The sequence below is a fragment of the Protopterus annectens genome, chromosome 13.part0, assembly GCF_019279795.1.
Source record: "Protopterus annectens isolate FY-2018-M chromosome 13.part0, PAN1.0, whole genome shotgun sequence".
Taxonomy (NCBI): Eukaryota; Metazoa; Chordata; order Ceratodontiformes; family Protopteridae; genus Protopterus; species Protopterus annectens.
The window spans coordinates 1,015,426,943-1,015,449,312 of record NC_056747.1 but is presented as its reverse complement, the minus strand read 5'-3'; positions in this window follow the sequence as shown (position 1 = coordinate 1,015,449,312).

The following is a 22,370-nucleotide window of genomic DNA, read 5'->3' as shown; positions in this document are numbered from 1 at the left end:
GTAACTCTCCCGGCTGTCACCATCTACTGACTGCAATCCTCACACTACCTTCTGCAGTTGACAGATAGGTGCTCTGTGGGTAACACAATGACCACAAGGCACCTCACACTGCCCAGTCTGCAGATGACCCTACAGATGGGGTTTCCTCATAAACATAGCACTGACATGGCATGTATTAAAACATGTAGGACAGCCATATCCACACACACCCTGTTAAACCAACATTATCTCAACTGCAATATAGCAGCACTTACAGTCTGTAGTCAAGACAGGCATATCCCCCCTCCTGTGTGTTGGCCTGTTTCCACATTGTATGTTGTCAGAGGTAAGTCCCCAATCCATCTGTGATGCTGTTTGCCAAACAACAGATCTAGTTCCTGCGCACAGTGAATGAAAAGGCCCAACTCCAACATGATGTTCCTAGATATTGGAGTGTGTTTCCATGCAATTGCTATGGGAATGTTACCACAGCTGTTCCACATATGGCTAGAGGAGGGCTCCAATTTGTGCAGAGGCCATCAGCTGATCATGAGCATCACTGACAATACACATGCTGCTGTCTAAGCAAAGCAGGTGTACATCTCCACATCCATCAGAGAGGGAGTGAGAGAGGCAGACAGAGGTAAAGATAAGTCAGGTAAGGTTGGGAGAGTAAAATGTAAGCATGTTTGTTTCACATGCCTACCAGTCCAAGAGATCTAACCCCTGACTGACTATGTACTGCTATCACATGTCTAAGCAGTTATTGGATGCACCTCCAAATGTATATGTGATGGTGAGTGACATCTGCAACAGTGATATGGTAGCTACACTGTAGGTCTAGTACATGTGCCTGGCCACATGAACAGGTGTCAGCGTCAACGCAGCCACACTCTCACAGGGACGAACACACATTGACACACTTGGCAGGGCCAGGGATACAACTCATCACTAGATTGCCACAACACAGTACTGTGCAGGTATCACATGCACCACAGGGGTTATACAGAGGTTATATGGGCAAAGGGTATGTGGAGGTTTCTGACATCAGACAGCATGCTTCAGTATGCCAATGGGGGTTGTAGTGAGTGTAAATGTGGTCATAGGCATCATACACCAGACACACAGACACAGGGTGCCAGTACTTACATGCATGGGTGCATTGCTTCACGGGTGTGTAGTGGTTGACTGTGGCAGATGGATATACAAGGCTAGGTGATGGGTATACCTTGGCATCAGGCAACATGTCAATGGCCTGCAATGTGGCTCAGGGGTGTAGTGTCTTGGTTTCCCCACACAGCTGGGTATTGTATTCACCATCCAGTCACCTGCGTAACTGTTGCATGTGGGCAATGCTGTGCATTGCTTGCCATGTATGTGTTCCTTAGTCCATGACATGGATGGTGTCTGGGATGTGCACACCTCCCACATGCATGTACAGTGACATGTAGAACCGTACCAGGGGGGTCTGGCCCATGTTATGTGCACAGATTTCTATCATCACATGTGCCACTCCTGACCACTTGTGGCAGCACATGCTCATGGACAATCCTTAGTGAATCACATTTGATGGCACCACAGATGTTGTAGGCATCGATTGGGGATCATAGTGAAGGTGCAGTGTCTTCAGTTATGTGCCTATTGTACTGATGGACAGGGTGCCATGCCCTCTGTAGCCCACTGCAATCACACCATGCTTGCTATCTGTGAACAGTATGTAGGGTACTACCGACATAGTGGCAGTTGTCTAGGAAAGTGTGTTTGTGTATGAGACACAGGTTCATAATGTACTCTGTGTAATACTAGATGATTACTTTGTTCACCAGGCCTTGTATCACATGTAGGGTTGTGGATTGCCACCCCAACATCTCAGCTGATTGACATCTGTTATCCTTGTAAGGTGGACATTGTGACATATAATATGGCCACCATATAGGAAAATTACAAAATCAGCTCCTCAATGGGTTCAGGTGTTACACAGGGACAGCCACCTCCACACAAGTTATTAATTACAAACACACACACACTTGTCATGGCTGGGATTAGAACTCCTACCTAATTAGTTTATCACACTACATCATTACACAGTTATAGTGCGTGCCGCAGAGATTACTGGGATGTTTATTCCCCAAAGGTGTATTTCACAGCTGATGATGTCAACAGACTTGCCAAAGTAGGGCAATGGAGGTTGTAGTGTCTGTGAATGGCCTCAAAAACATTGCACCCCACTCTGACAAAGGAAAACACACAAGCATTCACACTTACAATGTCTGAGACTAGAACCCCTACCTAACTAGTTTATAACACTAAAGCATTATGCAGTTATAGCACGTGCCACAGAGATTACTGAGGATATTTTTCCCCAAATGTGTATTTCACAATTGATGATGTCAGCAGACTTGCCAAAGTAGAGCAATGGAGGTTGTAGTGCCTGTGAATGGCCTCAAAAGCATTGCTCCCTACACTGACAAAGGAGCACAAATCCCAAACCCAGGACTTGACACAACATGGGCACAGGATATTAACAGTACTCCATCCCACCCGTATGCTGTCAGGCTGGTATCGATAACATATCATGCAGTACAGTGTGGCTACCATAAAGGATGTACAATGTGGACCCACTCAACATTTCTAGGATTCATATACACAGACACATATATGTATATATATATATATATATATATATATATATATATATATATATATATATATATATATATATATATACATACACACACACACACATATATATATATATATATATATATATATATATACATATATATATATATATATATATATACATATATATATATATATATATATATATATATATATATATATATATATATATATATATATATATATATATATATATATATATGTAACTACGCATACACACACAGACATATGTATAGGGAGACACATATTTAGAGGGTGCACACAATTGCGGTACAGCCACTATGGCTTCAATCACCAGCATACCACATGGACACTGTATGAGCCAAACATCCAAGTGACACCTGTTGCCTGCAACATATACTAACAGACAGGTCACAGGATATAACACCACACACAGGTTTGCATACATGGGGAAGCTTTATTTGTGTATTACTATAGTACTGTATGCCATGCCGTATAGCTGTGTAGACTCTGAAATATGTTTAGACTGAGTAATGCAACTGTCTAACAGATAAAGGTATACCGTATTCTGGAAAGGAGTACATATGTTGCTGTCCAGGCTAAGGCCTTCAAGTAGTACAACAGTAGACACAAACTGGGCCACAGAATAACAAGCAATCAACTGTCAGTAATGCAGATGTACAGTCCGGCAGCCTCCATCAACAGTCTGTACACAATCCCTAGGGGGTACATACCGAAGTAGACACAATGGGATGTATCTGTGATATAAAAAGGCATGACTGAAACCATCACAATCACACTAACAAAACAGTCTGTATGGCAGGAAGCAGTAGGCCTGCATTTACCCAAGGTGAATTGAATGGTAATGTACACCCAAATACCTTCAGGCAGCTTACCCCTGTTATCCCCTCAATATTCACTGGCGTCAGTGGCATCTGTCCATACAGGGCATGTGTATAGGGGATGGCATAGCCTTTGTGGGTAACATTTGCTGGCTTGCTAGTTGTAGCAGGTGTCCATTGGGGCACATAGCGATGGAGCACTGTATGCAATGCATTGCCTATTGTAGGGATGGGACAGGGTGCCATGTCCTCTGTAGTCCACTGCAATCACTCCATGGTTACCATCTGTGGGCAATATGCAGAGGGCTATCAACTTATTGGTTGTTGCCTGGCCAAGTGTGTTTGTGTCCGGGACATGGGTGGAGAGTGTTCTCTGGATAATACAGGTGTTGCCTATATTGTGCCCCATGCCATGATGTCACATGTGGGGGTATAGATTGTTTACCCCAGCCACTGTGATGTTTGTCATCTGTTATGCTTGTAAGGTGGACATTATGACATTTAATAGGCCCAACATATAGGAAAAGTGCAAAACCCACTCCACATTGCTTCGTGCTTCACACAGGATACATATGACAAATGCACACACATACACCAAAAGTCTCACAGTTGCCATGCCTGGGATTAAAACACCTACCTAGCTACTACAGCATTACGCAGTTACAGCACACACCACAGAGATTACTGGGATACTCCTTCACCAAAGGTGTATTTCACAGGGAATGACATCAGCAGGCTTGTCAAAGAAAGGCAGTGACAGGTGTACTGACTGTCCTCAAAAGCATTGGGCCCTACACATACAGACACCATGGATGGGATTAGAACACCTACCTAACTACTACAGCACATTAGAGCATTACACAGTTACAGAACGTTACAGATATTACTGGGATACTTCTTCACTAAAGGTGTATTTCACAGGGAATGACATCAGCAGGATTGTCAAAGAAAGGCAATGAAAGGTTTACTGACTGGAAAGCTACCAGGGGCAATTCTGTACAGTGATGGAAATTTGGACATCATCTGTTTTTGCAAAATGGGAGTGTGCTGTGTGGGACAGGCCTCAAGAGAGGGGAGCTGTCTGTCACTGTCTGTCACTCTCTTCCCACATCTATTATGTGTATGTCTGAGCTGTTATAATGTGCTGTCCTTGGATATATGTGCATATTCTCATCCATTGTGTGTGCAGAGCATGACTGGTGTGTAATGTGGAGTGTTTGCACGGACATCTGTGACTGACTGCTGTGTATAGTCCACATTTGTTTCCAGACATGGACTTCATTTCTCTAAGTGTGTGAACATGCCCAGTATGAGTGTCTGTATTGCATGCGTGACTCCATTCCAGGTAGGTTGTACTCCAGTGCAGGTTTTTGTGCTCTACACCTACAGCTAGTAACCTGCTTCTGCAGGATATCTGTAGATTGGTTGACAATGTGGGTCAACATTGGGCAAAGGCTAGTGAGATTGTTGCTAATTGTGTCTGTGGTGCTTCTGCTACATGGTTTTGGTGTTGGTAGGGATACTCAATGATATGTGGTGTTTTACCCTCTGATGTTTTATGTCATCAACTACTGACAGGTATACAACTTTGCTGGCAGTAGGTTCCTGGGGATTACAAGTTAAATGCAGCTTTGTCCAGTAATGTGGTGTGCAACCTACATATTCTTGCATACTCATGTCATTCTGGCATGGAAACTGCAGACACTTGTTGATGGGTCTGTGTATGTGGTCCAGCACCTTGGTGCTGTTGTGGCTGTGGGTCCCATGCCTATACAATTATCACAATGACAGGATGGCCATATCATGCTGTGGCCATACCTCCCAGGTATTCAGACTCATTGAGGTTATCCAGAGGCAGGGCTCATTATTCTGTTCATTAACCCTTCACAATTTGGTTTGGAAGCAGGTTTGTGGCCACCCATCCCAGTGTTTGCAGCCATGATAAGCATGTGCACACATCAGGGTTTCACCCTTCACACACTCCATGGTGGCGATGCTACACCTCCCATTAATCTGTCCTCTTCCTACCATTATGCACACAATATCTGATAGGTATGCCTATAGTTGCCACTCCATCCCAGCAGTATGTACAGGTAGGTCCACAGTTCATGCATTGGAACATGATGGACATACTACTGGGATTTGTCAACATGTCCTTGCATTTGTGTTATGTGGACTGTGTTTTGTCATTATGTGGGAGTTCATGGGGTAACATACAGTGGCGGTATGGGCGTGACAGACCTGTGACAGAGGACAGTGGGGCATTGGGTACTGATGCAGGCTATCTGTAGCAGGCCAGTACATTCTGTCAGTTGTACAGACCCAGGCTGCAAGGCAATGTATTCCCCTGGGTTGGCAGGATAGATGTGCAAGGTGGTGATGGCAATAGTTTCTGTCCTTATCAATCCATTGGTGTGGATGCTGGCAGGGTGCATCCTACAGCTATGGACACACCTGCATGGGACACCTCTTCAGCATGCTGCATTCTGTGAGTATTCACATAGTAATGTGGGGATCATATTGTACTCATTCACAGCAGCAGGGAGGTGGCCTTGTGTTACCTGAGGCTGATGTTTGGCCGGACTGGCTACATGTGTGCTAGAGTAGCTACTTGCAACTGCCTTACAGGTATACGTGGCCCTTTCTCCTGCTGGTGGCTAGTAGGTGGACACCAGCATCTTCTAGATACATCATACCTTTGCCTTTTGTGGTCTGTCAGTGTTTTCCCACAGTATATCTTAGTTTCCCATACTACACAACCAACTGATGTGCTGTGAGCCTGTATGTACAAATGGAGGGTGTCTCCATTTCACTGTGAAATTTTAAACAATCTCTCTCTACGGTACTTCCACCTGTGTACTGTGTGTACGTCTGGGCCAACACTCATGCCATGTCCATCTTCCAGATGGTGAGAGTTATGACATCTGTACAAATCATATGGTCTACTGCTGCAACATGTCTTGCTGGGATACCAGTTTGTTTGGCACTGCAGTTGTGTGGACTTGGCCTGGTCATCAGCAGTACTGATCATTGGACACCAGGACATACCATCCATGGCTATTTGCTGAACACTTTCATACAGCATACCACTCAAAACTACCTAACATACAGAGCTCTGCCTATTGTAGACATGTGACTATCCATCTTGCTGATTTGACCAGCTCAGGTACTCGGTGCTCACTTTTATTACTCCCACACATGGCTGGTAATACATTTCTACATAGGGTTGGTGGGGGCACACATCACAACTGTGGACATGTCCTGCAACCACCTGATATGTCAGGTACTCTGTTGGCTTCCACACAACAACCTGACACTCAGGTCTCTGCATATTGTACACATGCAACACTCCATTGTTATAATTGGGGCAGCTCAGGTACTCTGTGCTCTGCTGCTGTGTTACCCACACATAGATGCTACTGCTATACTACATAGTATTGGGGGGAACACCTGACAATTATCAACATTTCTGCTATACCCACCTGATATTTCAGGTACCCTGTTGGCCTCCACACATCAACCTGACACTCAAGAGCTCTGCATATTGTACACATGACACAATCCATCCTTCTACTTTGTCAAGCACAGGTACTCTGTGCTCACTCTTATTACTCCAACACATGGATGCTAATACATTTCTACATAGGGTTTGGGGGGGGGCACACCTGCCCACTGTGGACATTTGCTTTGAACACACTGGTATTTCTGGTAGTCTGTTGGCTTCCTTTTAAATCTGTATTCTGACCTATTCTGCAGACTACAGGCATATGAGTGTGGTACAGTTGATAGGTTTTATCGACCTACATTGCCATTTCAGACTTCCTACCATTCATGAATGACATCTCACTTCCAGACCTGTTATACTCTGTGTAGGTCTGGAGGGGGGGTTGATCTCCATTGCCATACCTTGAGGACCTTAGTACAGCCTTTCCTTGTGTTCATCTACACCTGTCCTGCTGGCTGTGTGGGACTGTTGTTGGGTATGTGAACCTCCATGACATGCATGTGTGTGCCCTATGGACACACATTTGGGCCAGCACATGTCCTGCAGTGTTTTTTTTTCACCTTGTCTGTTACTGCCCACTTTGTTGACACCAGTATTTGTTATGGTTTCATGCTGCCCATATAGCTGTCCACTATCTACTGCCATCCCATTCAGCCAGCCAATTCCCTTCCTTGCATATTCACATCCATACCATTGATACAACTAGCAGACCATACTACTTCATTCAGTGATTGATAGGAAGGGTGGCTTACCTTGCGGCTGTGCCAGTATTGAGGATGGTGCTGATGGGCTGACTATGTCAGATGCACGTAGCACACTCCCTATACATGGTAAAGCACAGATAGTGTCATTTTTGGCATCCCTTTTACTGTATGTGCGAGTCAGAGAGAGTTTCTATTCCTTGGGTTCCTACTGTGTCAGTTTGTCTGCTATGTGTTGCCTCTTTGCCAAAGCCAAGGCATACTGTGTACACCTCCTTCTGCCTACAGGTGCAGGCTCAGGTTGTTCCTCCTCCGAGTCACTCTGTGCCTGTGCTGGCCTTGACAATGGTGGGGGGCTGTGTCACCCTGCCCTGTGCTGTTCCTGCTGCAGCTGCTTCCACAAGATCATGTTGTGTAGCATAGCACATACCATAAAAATTTGGGTGCATGTAGCTGGAGAGTACTGCAAGGCTCCACCGGATGTGTCCAGGCACTGGAACCATGACTTGAGCATCCCAAACACATGCTCTATTATGATTTTTGTTTGTGTGTGTGCCCCATTATGGAGCTCTTGTTCGGGTGTGTGTGCATTTCTGATGGGTGTCATCAGCCATGGCTCCAGTGCGTAACCAGCATCCCTCACTAGGTGCCCGTATGGGATATCCCCACTGGCAAATCTGTGGTACAGCTGCGTCAGATGCCAGATGTGGGAATCATGATAGCTCCCAGGGCTTCCAGCACATACATTCATTATAATGCCCTTGGCATCGCACACGACCTGGAAGTTGATGGAGGGGAAGCCCTTGTGGTTTATGTAGACCCTGCCTTGCTCATGGGGTGGTGCTTTTATGTGTTTGTGCGTGCAGTCTATAGCACCCACTGCTTCAGGGTATTCTGCTATTTGTTGGAAGAGATGCATATTGCTGGTTAACGCCTCACGTCATGGGTGTTGAGGAAATATATGTGCTCACTGGCATGTGCTGACATGGCATCCAGGAACTGGTGGAGTACCCTGGATGCTGATGCCTGTGAGATTCCCATGATATCCCCAGTTGGCCTTTGGAAGGTACCTGTGGCTAGTATTCTTAAGCCTACACATACCTTGGTTTCCACTGGGATGGGTTCCCCTCTGTTGGTTCTGTGTCTGAGGTGTGACCGGCACAGCTCAATGATATGCTGTAGGAGGTCCCTGTCCACCCTATAGCGCTCCACTACTCCAGCTCATGTAGCCCCTGGTAGATTTCCCTGGGTCTGTACACTCTTCTCCTCCTCCTCACTGTGGGTTGGTCATCAGCATTCACATCATCACCACCCTTGGCCTATTGCACATGTTGGTTTATGATAGCAAAAGCAGCCCCTAACATTTTTTCTCTTGCTTTCGTTTTGTAAAATTTCCCCATTTGTATACACTGGTGGTGCAGAGATTTTAGGAAAAAACAAGGGGGAAAGGTGTTTGCATAGTTTATAGTGGTGTGCTGGGCTGGGCTGGTCTGCTGCCTGTGTAATTGGCTGATTCAGATACATTTCACCTGCCAGCTAAGCTAGTTCTCTTTGATTACTTTCCTACTGCTGTTTTCCCTTCCCATTGCCTCCCTGTTTACGTCCGTGTGCGCGCCGCACAGAGTGCTCAAATGTGCACACTGCTGCTTTTTCCTAGTTTAACTTCTTTTTTCTTCTTGTAAAACCCGGTGCGTGGTGCGCACACCCGCTTACACTTTGTTACGAGAATTAGGCAGGTTTAGACACACCCCCTAGCCTAGCTGTGCTAATCTAGGAGCAAACCCGAGCCACAGGGCTGCAATCCAGTTACAGTATGCCTGACACACCTATCCATGATGTCACCTACCTCCTAGTCTTGTACCCAGCTATTCATACTCTTACACTGTTGGGACCACTGAAAAACCACGAAAACTGGAACACAGCAACACTTTATTCCGGTACCTCGGCGAAATGCCTTCAAAGGAATAAGTTACAATCACAGATTTCATCTATTTATACTGTGCATAAAGTAATTAATCAATTAACATAATTAATTCAAAGAAATTACCACAATTACGTAGAAACATTAAAGAGACCTTTCCAATAGAATGTAAATAACAGTTGCATCTAAATACATATAAATGCATATGTGAAAATTTTAAATATTAGTGAAATAAACAATATATTGCGACTAACACTTAAGAACAGTAAGAAACATTAGACATTATTAAATTATTAAATTGTGAGGTTAACCTCCAAATTCATACCCCTGGGTTTCAAAGTGCCAAATTTCAAGATGAATTCACTCTCCAGCTTTAATAAATTTTGTAAATAATTCATACCATTCACACATTTTGGTTTGGCTAAAGCACAAAAAATTAAGGAATCCATACATCCTTTGTGAAATGTATTGAAGTGTTCTGAAATGGGACTGTCCAATCTAACGTTACGTATATCACCCATGTGTTCTAGAACCCGTATTTGGGACCACCTCACATGCTGGGGAAAACTGGGATTCATTTTCCTTCCCCTCATTTGCATAGGATTGCCTGCTAATGCATAGTTACATGTGTCATACTGAGCCTTCCCCCTTTGCAACCACTACTCACTGGCCAAGGTTGTCTTCTGCCTGCCATTGACTTGCATGGCGGAATACTGATTTTAGTTAGAATGCTTATTTTAGGTTTATTTTCTTATTTTCCCCGATCCCGTTTGCTCGCCGCTGCCCAATGCTTAAACAGCCGAGATTGGCGAAAAAAAAATAAAAGTTGATTTTTTTATTTTTTGTATTGTTTGCAATGCCAATGGCCTTATACTTGGCCATTGGCATGGTTCCTCAATGATATGCAGCCTTTATTTGGGGCTGTCTTAGCTCCATTTTGGATTTTGCAGAAATGTACTCGGTTACTGAGTACATTTCTGCAGATAGCACTAGCCTTGCACGGACTGTTGCAAGCTTTCTGGATTGCAAAATCACCTTATTTGCATGGATTTCACCTGCAAATGGGGTGATTTGCATACCAGGGCTTAGTCCATGCAAGATTAGTGCAGGAGCGCTCGTGCACACCCCTGCAGGCTGTTCCCAGATTGCACGGCAGACATATTGCCTGCGTGGGCTCCTGCAACAATCTTGCACTCCGTGCAAGCTTTTGTGAATCCGGGGGGCTATTTTTGCATATCAGTAGGTGATAAAAGGGGGTGGCTTGAGAGAAGACAGATACTTTAGTGAAATATAAATGACATACTGAAAAATAGTGGGAAAGGAGATGTGAGGCTAGTAAAGGGGATTGGAAGATGAACATAAGATAAATCAGGCAGGTAAAACTCTATTATTGTCATTTTCTATTAAACACTGGTTCTAAAAGATACTTCTTTTTCTAGAAAGGCTACTATCATCAGAAATGGAAAGGCATGATTCCTTTCCATTTGAAAAGTGTGTGTGTGTGTGTGTGTGTGTGTGTGTGTGTGTGTGTGCGTGCGTGCGTGCGTGCGTGTGTGTGTGTGTGTGTGTGTGTGTGTGTGCATGCATCACAGCTTTGCTAGATTGCTGTATTTTGACAAGAGCATGTTGTACCATATTTTGTGGTGATAATATATATATATACATGCATACAAATATTTCAAGCACGGGCATTAATGCACTTTTAGCCTACCAACATACGAAAACACTTGTTCCCATAATACATGTCCAGGCTGTTATTAAAAATATCTAAACTAGTACTTGCTTTAATGTAATTTGGTAGTCTGTTCCATGCATCAGCTGCTCTCTCAGCGAACCAATTAGTACACTTTTCATTCCTATAGAATCTTCTAAATAGGTTATCTGATGATTCTCTAGTTCATAGGTTTATAGGTGTGTACTAGGCTAATGGCCCTGGAGCCTTTACAAGCCTAGCCCATAGAAGTGCCCTGGCATAGTGCCGCCCAATTTTAGTTCCCAGTGTCTCTATCAAGTAGAGCCACTGGAGTGAGCCCCAGTATTTTTGATAACCTCAAACATTCCCAGAGATAGCTGTCTCTATATGCCCTATATACCTGAATACGATCTCCTCTTCGATATCTATGAGGGACACCGTACAAGTTCAGATATTTTAGTCTTTCATAATAACTTAAATTTTCACATCCATGAAGGCCCTTGGTATATTTCTGCTGTACTCTTTCCAGTTTACTCATGCTTGTTTTCTTATAAGGTTTCCATATTGTTATCCCATACTCAAGTTTGGGTCTAATGTAACTAACAAACAATGATTTCATCATTTCTGATTTCCTAGACTTTATAAATCTTTTTATACAACCTATAGTTCTGTAACTATCATTAACCAATTGGTTGACGTGATTAGAAAAACTCATAGCTGGATCTACTCATATACCCAGGTCCTTAAATGACCCTACAGTTTCAATCTCTGTGTGATGTATTAAATATTCACCTTTCAATTTATGTCTCCCAAATCTCATATGCTTAGTTTTTTATGTATTTATCAGCATATTATTATCTTGTGGCCAAAATGGTCAATGTAGTCAAGTTATTTTGCAGACATATCTTATCTGTAACACATGTAATCAGTTCACCCAGTTTCAGGTCATCTGCATATAGACTGTAGAATACTTCATATGAAAATTGTCTAGGACAGAGCCCTGTGGGACACCCTGACTGTAACCATGAATTTCACCTGTCCAATTGCTGTATGATACTTGCCATGTTCAATTTGTATGCTATGCAGCTATCCATCTTATCAAGAGTACATCAATACCTAGTTGTTCTAATTTATTGATCAATGTTTTGTGTATGACCCTTTCAAATGCTGCACTTTAGTCTATATAAATTGCATCACAGCACAATTTTTCATTTGTAGCTGTTGTTATATAGGTATAAATGAACTTCATCATTTTTTTTCACTCAATAACATCTTTATTCAGTACTAATTCATGGCAGACTATGTATACAGTTCACACTGTTTTACTTACAGTATGTTTTATTCCAGAACTTAGTTTTCTAACAAAGGAGTTTATTTATTTGTTGGTTTGTCTGTTCCAGCACTGACATCTAATGAAAAGGGATATATTTGTTATTGCTGAGAGATATTAAAAGTTACATTTTAGTAATAATCCATGACTGGGTGTGGGTAACTTAGGATTTACCCACAGTTGGTGTGATTTGATCACGAGGGTGAGGCCTGAATGATTAAACAAAGCCATCTGTTGGTAAATCCTGCATTATCCACACACAGGAGTGGATTATTCCTACTATACAATGATATTATTTAAGAAAAAGTCTTAAAGTTTCTAAGTAAGTCCATTGTATAAATGGACATCAGTGATCTTCCGCCATCTTCTAGTAGTCTAGGACATCCAAAATGTACTGGGTATGCTCTAACTTTTTAAGTGTGTGTACATTACTTTGTTGTCTTTTTTTTTTCTTTTTCTTTTTTTTTGGAAGTCTGCATAGTTCATGTAGTTCTCAACTATGTTTACCTAATTTTTGGCCTGCTCTTCATAAAGGGGCTGGTTATCTGCAATTTATAGAAGACCAGAGTCACTAAATGACAACAGGCATGTCTGGTCTGAAAGATAAATGCCTGCTATGAATACCATAGAGCTGCTTGTAAGCATCCTCCAAGCATTGAAATCTGTGAGGTTGTTTTCTGTAATAATAATGTATGTACTATAAGGAGCTGTTTACTAGTGTGAGAAAGATTTTATTTTACGTTTATCAATGCTGCGACTGAAATTGTCTGCCAACTGTTAATTGCTACTGACAATGAAAAGGTCCATAGTTTATGGTGAAAAAAGACCTACACTAAGTGTACACGATCTGTATTCTAGAACATCCCTGTCACATTTTTTGTGCTTTCTAGTCTTTCAGAAAGATTACACCAAGTGTACATGTAGTCTGCACTTTGTGGTAACATTTATGAATGAATCCCCCTTGATATTTAAGGCTGCAAGAAAACCAGTGGGAAAACTAAAATTAGGAGGAAGGAGGTGTGAGTTATGCTTGTGTTGTCTTTTCACTCAGAATGGTGTGCATTTAATGTACACTTTGTGTAGGCGTTAATGAATCGCAGGGAATATTTTATGAAGGACAGGGAAAAATATGAGAACAGTCAAGGAAATTGTGTAAAAGTATGTACAGCAGTATGACTGATTGTATTGCTAGTGTGGGTCTCTGAATTTGCTCATATTTTAACTTGTTTGTTATATAATCTTTTACATTTATCTAGTATATTCTAATAGAAAGGAACTGGACTTATTTCTATTAGGATATGCTCTATTTACAATGGACACTGATGACTGTCCAATCAACATGCATGTTTTTGAATAGTAAGAACTGTTTATTGTATAATTCAGATGTCATTATGGTCTGTGTCAGAAATTTTAATTTAACTTAATGTCAACCAGTTGGGAGGAGATTTAAGAAGATTATTTGTGGAAAAGAAAATGTCTCCTGAAAAATCAGAGTTCCCACTTTGCAATATTATCCAATGCTACAAGTTTCAGCTGGACAGCCATGGAAAGTAGCTATCAACCTCAGATTTTAAAATGGAGTCCAATAAATCTGCATTTGTTACTTTAGTAAATGACCACTCCTTAGCTGTTATTACTTTCCTTTCCTTCTTTCTACCTGTAAATATGGTAATAATTTGCATGGTTGAGAGACACTGGAATCCATTGCCCAGTCCTGTGTTTCAAGTGGTCTTCATTCTGTGTCTTCTCTAGTGCAAAAAGATGTGTTGTTCATGCTCAGGTTATTACTACATCTTAATGGCTTCTTCAGGACTGCTGACGAATATTCTATCTGTAATTCTTGTTCTTATTCTATCTGTAATTCTTGTTCCTTAAGTTTACCTCTTCCCATAGCTATACTTCAACCACTTTCTTAGATATGCAGATTTCCAAGCACACCAATAATAACAGAATCACCACTGATCTATTCAGAAAACCAAGGGGGGTTAACTTATTACTCCATAGTAGAAGTCTACATCCTGCAAAAAAACAAGTATAATGTAATGAAGTCCCAGGGCTATAGGTTAGCTAGAACTATCACAGAGATGGAACCATTTTTGAGAAACCTGAACAACTTAGAGAATGATTTTCTAGTGAGAGGCTATGAAAGTCAGATGTTAAAAAGCATCCTAGAACCCGTTATAGAATTGAAAAGGACTGAAGCACCTTCACTCAACCTCCCCAGTAGGAGAATGTTAAGAAATTCCACAGAGAATAACAAATGCAAAAATAACTGCATCCTGACATACACTTTAGATTATCACAGTATCAAAAATGTTATTGAAGAAAATTGGGCCATTGTCACAGGAACCCCTTTTCTGATTAACATCTTAGGTGAAGCCCCATCCTTTGTTTATAGGAAGGCCAGGAACATATGAGAGAAACACTAAAATATGTGAAACTAATTGTGCATTTTGTATATTTATACAGCAAGGTGATAGTTTTATTGTTCTTATTTAAAGAAAATCATTAAAACCAGTGCAGGGAGTGACTGTAACACTACAAAAGTAATTTACAGCACACAGTGCAATGAACGTGATGCATTCTATGTGGGCAAGACTGAAAATAAACTTAAGCGTAGGATTTCATGTCATCTGCCAGAAATCCGCTCTGGATGTAAAAATAATACACTAGCCAAACACCTTTCTCTTCATAAAAGACACAGGTTTTAAGTTCCAGATCCTGGATCACATAGACATGGGTGTTCTTGAAGGAGACATCCCGAATATTCTGGAGAAACTTGAACTCATGTGGCAATTAAAGCTGAACTCTTTTAGGAAGCCTGGACTAAACTACTACTGTTCAATTAAAAGTGTACTGTAACTTAAAAAATTGCCACATTGTTTACATGACTAATTTTATTTTATTCTGCCAGTTGGTTTTAAATACCATTTTAAATCAGTTTTAATTTAAGTGTATATTTTGTTTCCATCATCATACATTTTTTTTCTTATTATTTTTTCTTTTTCTGGTTCTCTTTTTTTTTCTACTTTTTTCAAAATGATGTGTAATAACAATACTAACTAATTATACAATAATATTTTTATAGATAGTTTTTAGGGTTCTTGTACACAGACCTGAAGAAGTCTAGAAGGATGAAAGCGATCTTTGTTAACAATAGGTTATGAAAATAGAATATGATTTTTACAATTGATTTTTTACATGCAAAGTGTATATGTATATATTTATATATATTTTTGATTGCCAAATGGACTAAGGTTTATATATTTCCAGCCATGTAGTATATTGTCTTGGATAAAAATCACAGACTTAATAATCTACTTAATAATCTGGTTAAATAAGAGGTACCACATCATTATAAATTGTATTTAAAGTTCATAAGGGTTATATTATTATGACAGCTACTAAGTAGGGCAGGACCAGCTCGAATGTCACACTGATGGGGGATGGAATGTGAATTTAACATGTGTACCAATAACACTTTGTTTTACAGCACAATAAAACACTCCCTTGCCTGATGGAAAGTATATATATATATATATATATATATATATATATATATATATATATTTAGAAAGCTTGTGAGGAAACTATTACTCTATTTTTGTTTTACTTGGATCGCTTGTCTGTGTACTTAATAAAGGATTTTCGACTGGAAACAGACTGCCTTGCTTGGATTACTTTCAAATACATAGTAATTCTGTACAATATTTCAAATTATATATTTTTTATTATTTTTTTTACTTAAGACGAGTTTAAGTTTGCTACTTCTACTACTACTATTGTCTGATCTGATTAATATACAGTGATTAACTAGAGATATATGGACTGAAAATCTTCCACACAGAGAAATTTCTTACACTGTTTTGTTAATTTTTGTTCTGTCTGACCCCAGCAGATAGATCTCCACTGCTCAGCTGAATCTGCCTTTTTTAATGACCCATTTGCTGATAAGAAGCCAAATCTTAGGGCAGCAATTAATGATGCTGATATTGCATCTCACTGTCTCCTAGCCATTGCTTATACATTTTCTGGATGAAGTCTGAGCATTAAAACATCATTCAGTAATATTTACCTTTTAGTTGTTGGCAGAACTGAAATCTTTCAGAATAACTAAACAGTAACAAATATATATTGCTTCTGTCATCAGACAAAAAGGGTCATATGAGTTTCTAAGTGTTGGGTAGAAGTGATTACACAGAAATAATTTATTAATAATTTATTAATTTATTAATCCCTTACTGATGACACACCATGCCACTTTATAAAGATGAAATATCAGGGATATACTTCTAAAAATTTAGATCCTGTTAAAAGTATAACCCATCATATAGAAAATGTAGCTGGCAATTTATATAGCAAACCTTGGCTAGAATTCATAGAGATGCACTACACCTCTGTGCAAGGGCTGCACTGCTAATTTGTACTACATGATGACATACAGAGTAATTAAATATTCAAAGTGAAAATTATATGCAGTTAGTTGCTGTTTAAGGAACATAAATAAGCAGTGCAGCAGCTATGCCAGTAAGTGCATGCCAGCTACATTGGCATAGAGGAACAGCCAAAGGAACCCGAGTTCAACAACCAGCTTGGACACCCGTGGAGTCAGCTTGGAGGAGGAGAGGGATGAAGAGGCTTAGCCTATTTGCCTTTCCTCAGGAGGTGAGAGGGGGTATGTGCTCAAGGCACAATATATGTGGGAGAATCTTGGTGAAGACGGAGGTACATGGACATGCTTGTCGACAAGATGGGGCAGGGCCATTTCACTGTATCATATAGGAAGGCATGGAATTGCGTTATAAAAGCACATTGCATGTCAGCCCATGGATACCAGTGAGTATTTGCAGTTGGATAGCAGGGCTTAAGTAGCAATCCTCTTCCAACAGAGGGATGACAGTCAGACTACTGGTTATCCTGAGCCTCGTCCACAGGGCACAAGGGAATGAATGGATCAGTGGAGTAGCTGGTGGAGCTGATCATCTGCAGATGAATGGAACAAAAAATAAAATACAATTAAATAAACTATGCAGTATAACTCATATATAGAAGTACTATACAATTTATAAAGTGGTCAGATGTCAGCACCGCACCACATTGTCTGATCTTTTGACAACCACCGAAAGCATGAACTCACAAACCAATACATCTTAAAAAACAAATCAGTGCATGTATTAGCAAGGCTGCATGTGCTAGTGCATCCATTGGCAGGGCAGAACAAAGTGGTGTAGAGAGCTATATAACCACAAGTATTTGCAGCAGCAGTGGTATTGTGTCCAGATATGTGGGCAATGATCAGATGTCTGGTAGGGGAGGAAAGGGGTATATAGGAAAGAAGGAAAATGGGATGGCAATAAGCAGTGAGGCACAAACAAGGACAGCCTACAGGAATGCACAAGATAGGGGGAGGTAGGGAAACTTTTTTCTGTGGAGATATGACCCCATTTTTTTACAGAAAGAAAGGAAAAGGCAGATGGTGAAAAGGACAGCAGGGCAGGATAGGTTGTAGAACACTTTTTTGGGGCAGATAGATGCACATACAACATTACAGACAATTGAGGTGGATATTAACACACTAGGAAGTGTTGAACAATGCACCCTTGATTATGGGGTTTGACCTAAAATGAAGGGGTGCAAACATGGCTGTGAACAGAAGGGGCTATGATCAGGATTGTGTCCTCTCACACCATGGCCCAGAGGGACATTACAGTGATCTATCACCATGTTACAGATCAGGGTGGTCAGTAATATGGGCCACTATCTCCTGCAGCTGCTTGATGCCAGGAGACTGCTAGTTCTGCAGATCTGCTATCTGTTCCAGAAGGATGTCCATCCAGGCTATTCACTTTTCCATTGCTCTCACCACAGTAGCTTCCACCACCTGCCCTAGCTGTGGCTGGGACACCTCAGGGAATGGTACTAGGCTATTTTCTGGTGGGGTGGGGTGGGAACCCCATTTGGAAGGCAAATAAAGACTTATTCTCCTCATACTTCACAACAACTGCCTCAGCAGGGGCAAGATGTAGTGGAGATGCCTGCTAAGCAAATCAATTATTTGGACCTGTAATGAGGAGACACACTGGGAAGTTTGCCATAAGTGAATCTATCCTGACATTGGACTGAATATATTTAAAGCACGCATTAGCATTTGAGAGTAGAACTACTATGGCTGGCTGTAAGCCTCTCCTGCTTCCTGCTATATATTGTACTGCTTCTATCATATTCTGCTTCTGCTGAAGGAGGAAGGACACATCACAGAACTGTGACAATTATTAGGTAAGATGCCAGAAAAACAAATGGAAGTCACAGTCCAATGCATATGTCCCCTTAGCTACATGACAGACTTAGATCAGGCAACTGTGTGCTCCCTCTTTGCATACGCTTATGTAATTACAAAATAAATGGCACAGTTACGCAATGTAACACACTAGGTATTATGCAGCTATTGTGAGATGGTGCAGTGTAACCCAACCCATAGCAAGTCCCCTGCAGAAACCCATATTAAAGGTAGTTGGTATACTGGATTAAGGGCCACCACCATCTCCAACTGACATGGAAGATCCACACATTAGCATATGCATATATATATATATATATATATATATATATAAATATATTCCAAAACATCAAATTTCATATGATCGAGACCATATGATTGATGTTTTGGAATACTGAAATTCCAAAACAAATAAAAAAAACAAAAAACAAAACAAAACAAAAAAAACAACAATTTAAATGTTTCTGCAGGGTGGCAAGCTGCCCTGCACCCCCCACACCCCCAATACTAAAATATTCCAACTCCGAGATTGCACTACAGCGAGGAAAAGGGAAATCTCCCATTCTGCTCTGTATGCAGATCTCTGTTCACAATGTTGGGATTCCAAAAGTTCGATCATATGGTCTCGGCCATATGAAATTCGATCTTTCAGGATTTTGGCATTGTGAAGTGTTCCCATATATATATATATATATATATATATATATATTATATATATATATATATATATATACTGTATTGAAACTCTAAAACCTCGAACCTCAAAATCCCGAAGTTCAGATGTTCAAAGTTTTGGAATCTCGAAATAAAAAAAAAAAACAAACAAAACAAAACACCTAAAACAATAAAACTTCAATTATGTTTTTGCAGGGTGCAAGCCACCCTGTATCCTACACCCCCTGCTACTTAAATATACCAACTCTGAGATCACGCTACAGTGAAGAGAATGATAAAGTTCCAGTACCACACTGTTGGGTGATCTCCATTGATAAGTTTTGAGATTCCAAGACTTCGAACATCTGAGCTTCGGGATTTTGAGGTTAGAGGTTTTGGAGTTTCGAAATTTAAAAGTGGACTCATATCCTAAGCTGACTCGGACAAATAACTGCCAGTAGCAAGCACAGTACCAAATAAAACAGGTACAATTCTATCTACTTATAATACCAGTTGGATTGATGTTATGTAACTTCTGTTTCCCATGCACAAAGATCATCAGGGTTACAGTGCCACAGGTCATTATAACGATGGCTGCACTGTTCCTCTATCCTAGTGATGCCTGCGACTCAGGAAAACTTCAGCGAGGTCATACCAGGCATCAGTGTTTTGGAAGAAACCATTATATGACCCAGTAGTTGATCCATGAAATGACCATGAAGAAGTTGGGTTGAGGCACAAGCTTGCTCCCCTTTACATACAATGCAGGTGCTATCGGGGGCAAGGTGTTGGTGGTATTAACTGCCATTCTTCTGACTCTCCTCAGAAAATGGTATCACTTTCACAAGAAACACATGACATCTACAATGTGATTTCTGAATCATCAGTAGTGCATCATGTAGGTGTGAAGTAATCAGACACATGTATTCATTCAGTCCACCAAGGTGAGTGTGTGGCCCCGAACTGTTTATGGGGAGCATAAAAAGCAAGCTGAACTTTAAGTCCCAGACAAGCAATATTCATGCACCATGACCTAGTCTGCATATGTGTTGTACAACAGTTTTAAAAACTGCATTGTTATAGAGGTGTGAAGCCATATTGGATATTTGGGCATTAGGAAAAATAGCAGCACTATGTAGACCTATATGTAGCAATGAGGAGACACATACTACTCTGAAGGTATAGGGTAAGTTGTTTTTAATCTACTTTCCAAAGGTTGTGCATTCTTAAACTGGAATTATCATTACCAAAGTTTAATAATTTTAATATGTCTGTTTGACTGTCTGTTTTTCTGTTTGACCCCCTCTATGCCTCCCTTAGCCCATACCTCCTACCTGATAGTATAGAATGTCTAAGCATTTAGCCCAAACCCATTCTCCTAGGGGACTTCAACTGCTCTTCCATCAAATGGGGAGATTGATTCATAACCCCATCATTAATACCCAGAGATTTCTGGACTCTATGACTACAAATTCATTGGATCAGTTAGTCTGCGCCCCAAATATGGTAGAAAAGATCCTAGACTGGGTTCTCACTAATATGGGACAGATCTGTTCCCTACCAGTCATAACCTCCTCCCTAATCAAACTGGACCATAAATCAGCCACATTGACCATAAGGCTTGAAGCCAGAAACATCCTCCAATAATTCTTTATTAAAACATTTCACTAAATGTAATGTACTGACAGTGAGTGATAACCTGGCTAAATTTAACATTCCCTTCCACCGTGGTAACCTCTTTGCAAACACAGAATCCTTCACCTGCAAATTCTGTGCACATGTAAATAGTTACATAGATACAGCTGTCTCTCTCTGGAGTAAATACAATGACAAATTCAAAAATAACCCCCTGTGCTGGAACCCAAATAAAAACAGGCTGCACAATAAAAGGAAAATGCTAGTTGTGCATAAAAATAAATGTAACTCTCCACATGCTAAAAATGATCTTGTTAAACTTATCAGAGATCTCCAGTACCTTATCAAATCAACCAAAGCCAGACATGAGGTAAAAGTAGCTACCTAGGCAAACAACAATTATAAAATCTTCTTCAGCTATGTTAGAAACTTAAAGAATGTTCAGAACTGTATAGACAGTAAACAATATTACAACTTTTAAAGTTCTTTGTTCTTCACAGGGACACTTTGTTTATGCTTGCTGTATCTGAAAAAAACACTTTGACTTTTACATTTTTTTTCTGTAACTAGGTGTACAGGTAAAGAATTATGATTGTGTTTCTGATCATGACCGACTTTGTTCTTGACATAGATATCAACATTCACCTCTTAAGCTTCTCTCTCAAGGTAAATGTTTTGGCATCCCAACTCAAACACATAATGTGCTGCATATGATCAATGATCCAATTAAAATCCTCCAAGTGTATCACTTAGACATAGGCACACATATATTAATAGAAAAGAAAACAAACCATATCAACATTTTCTCCATTTACCTTTATTATGTATTACATATGTGTTCTTTCTGTATAACAACTATCTTTCAGTACATTACATAAATTGTTCAGATTCTGCCTTCCTTAAACCTCACTCCTTGTCTTCCTGAGCATTATTATGTATGTATTGCTCTCACAAGTTTCATTTATTTGTATGCAATTTGCTCCTTTCCAAAGATCCCTCTTCCATTTTTTACCTTTTTTACAATGTTCAATAATCCAGATACAGTTGGTTTATATTTTAATTTCCATTTTCTAGTAACTGTTTTTTTTTTTTGGCATCCAACAGAATTAAACTTAATAAGGCCTTACTATGTCTAGGCATATCATACCCTGTGCCCGAGATCAAAAGAATCATTTCCTTGGATGCAGCCA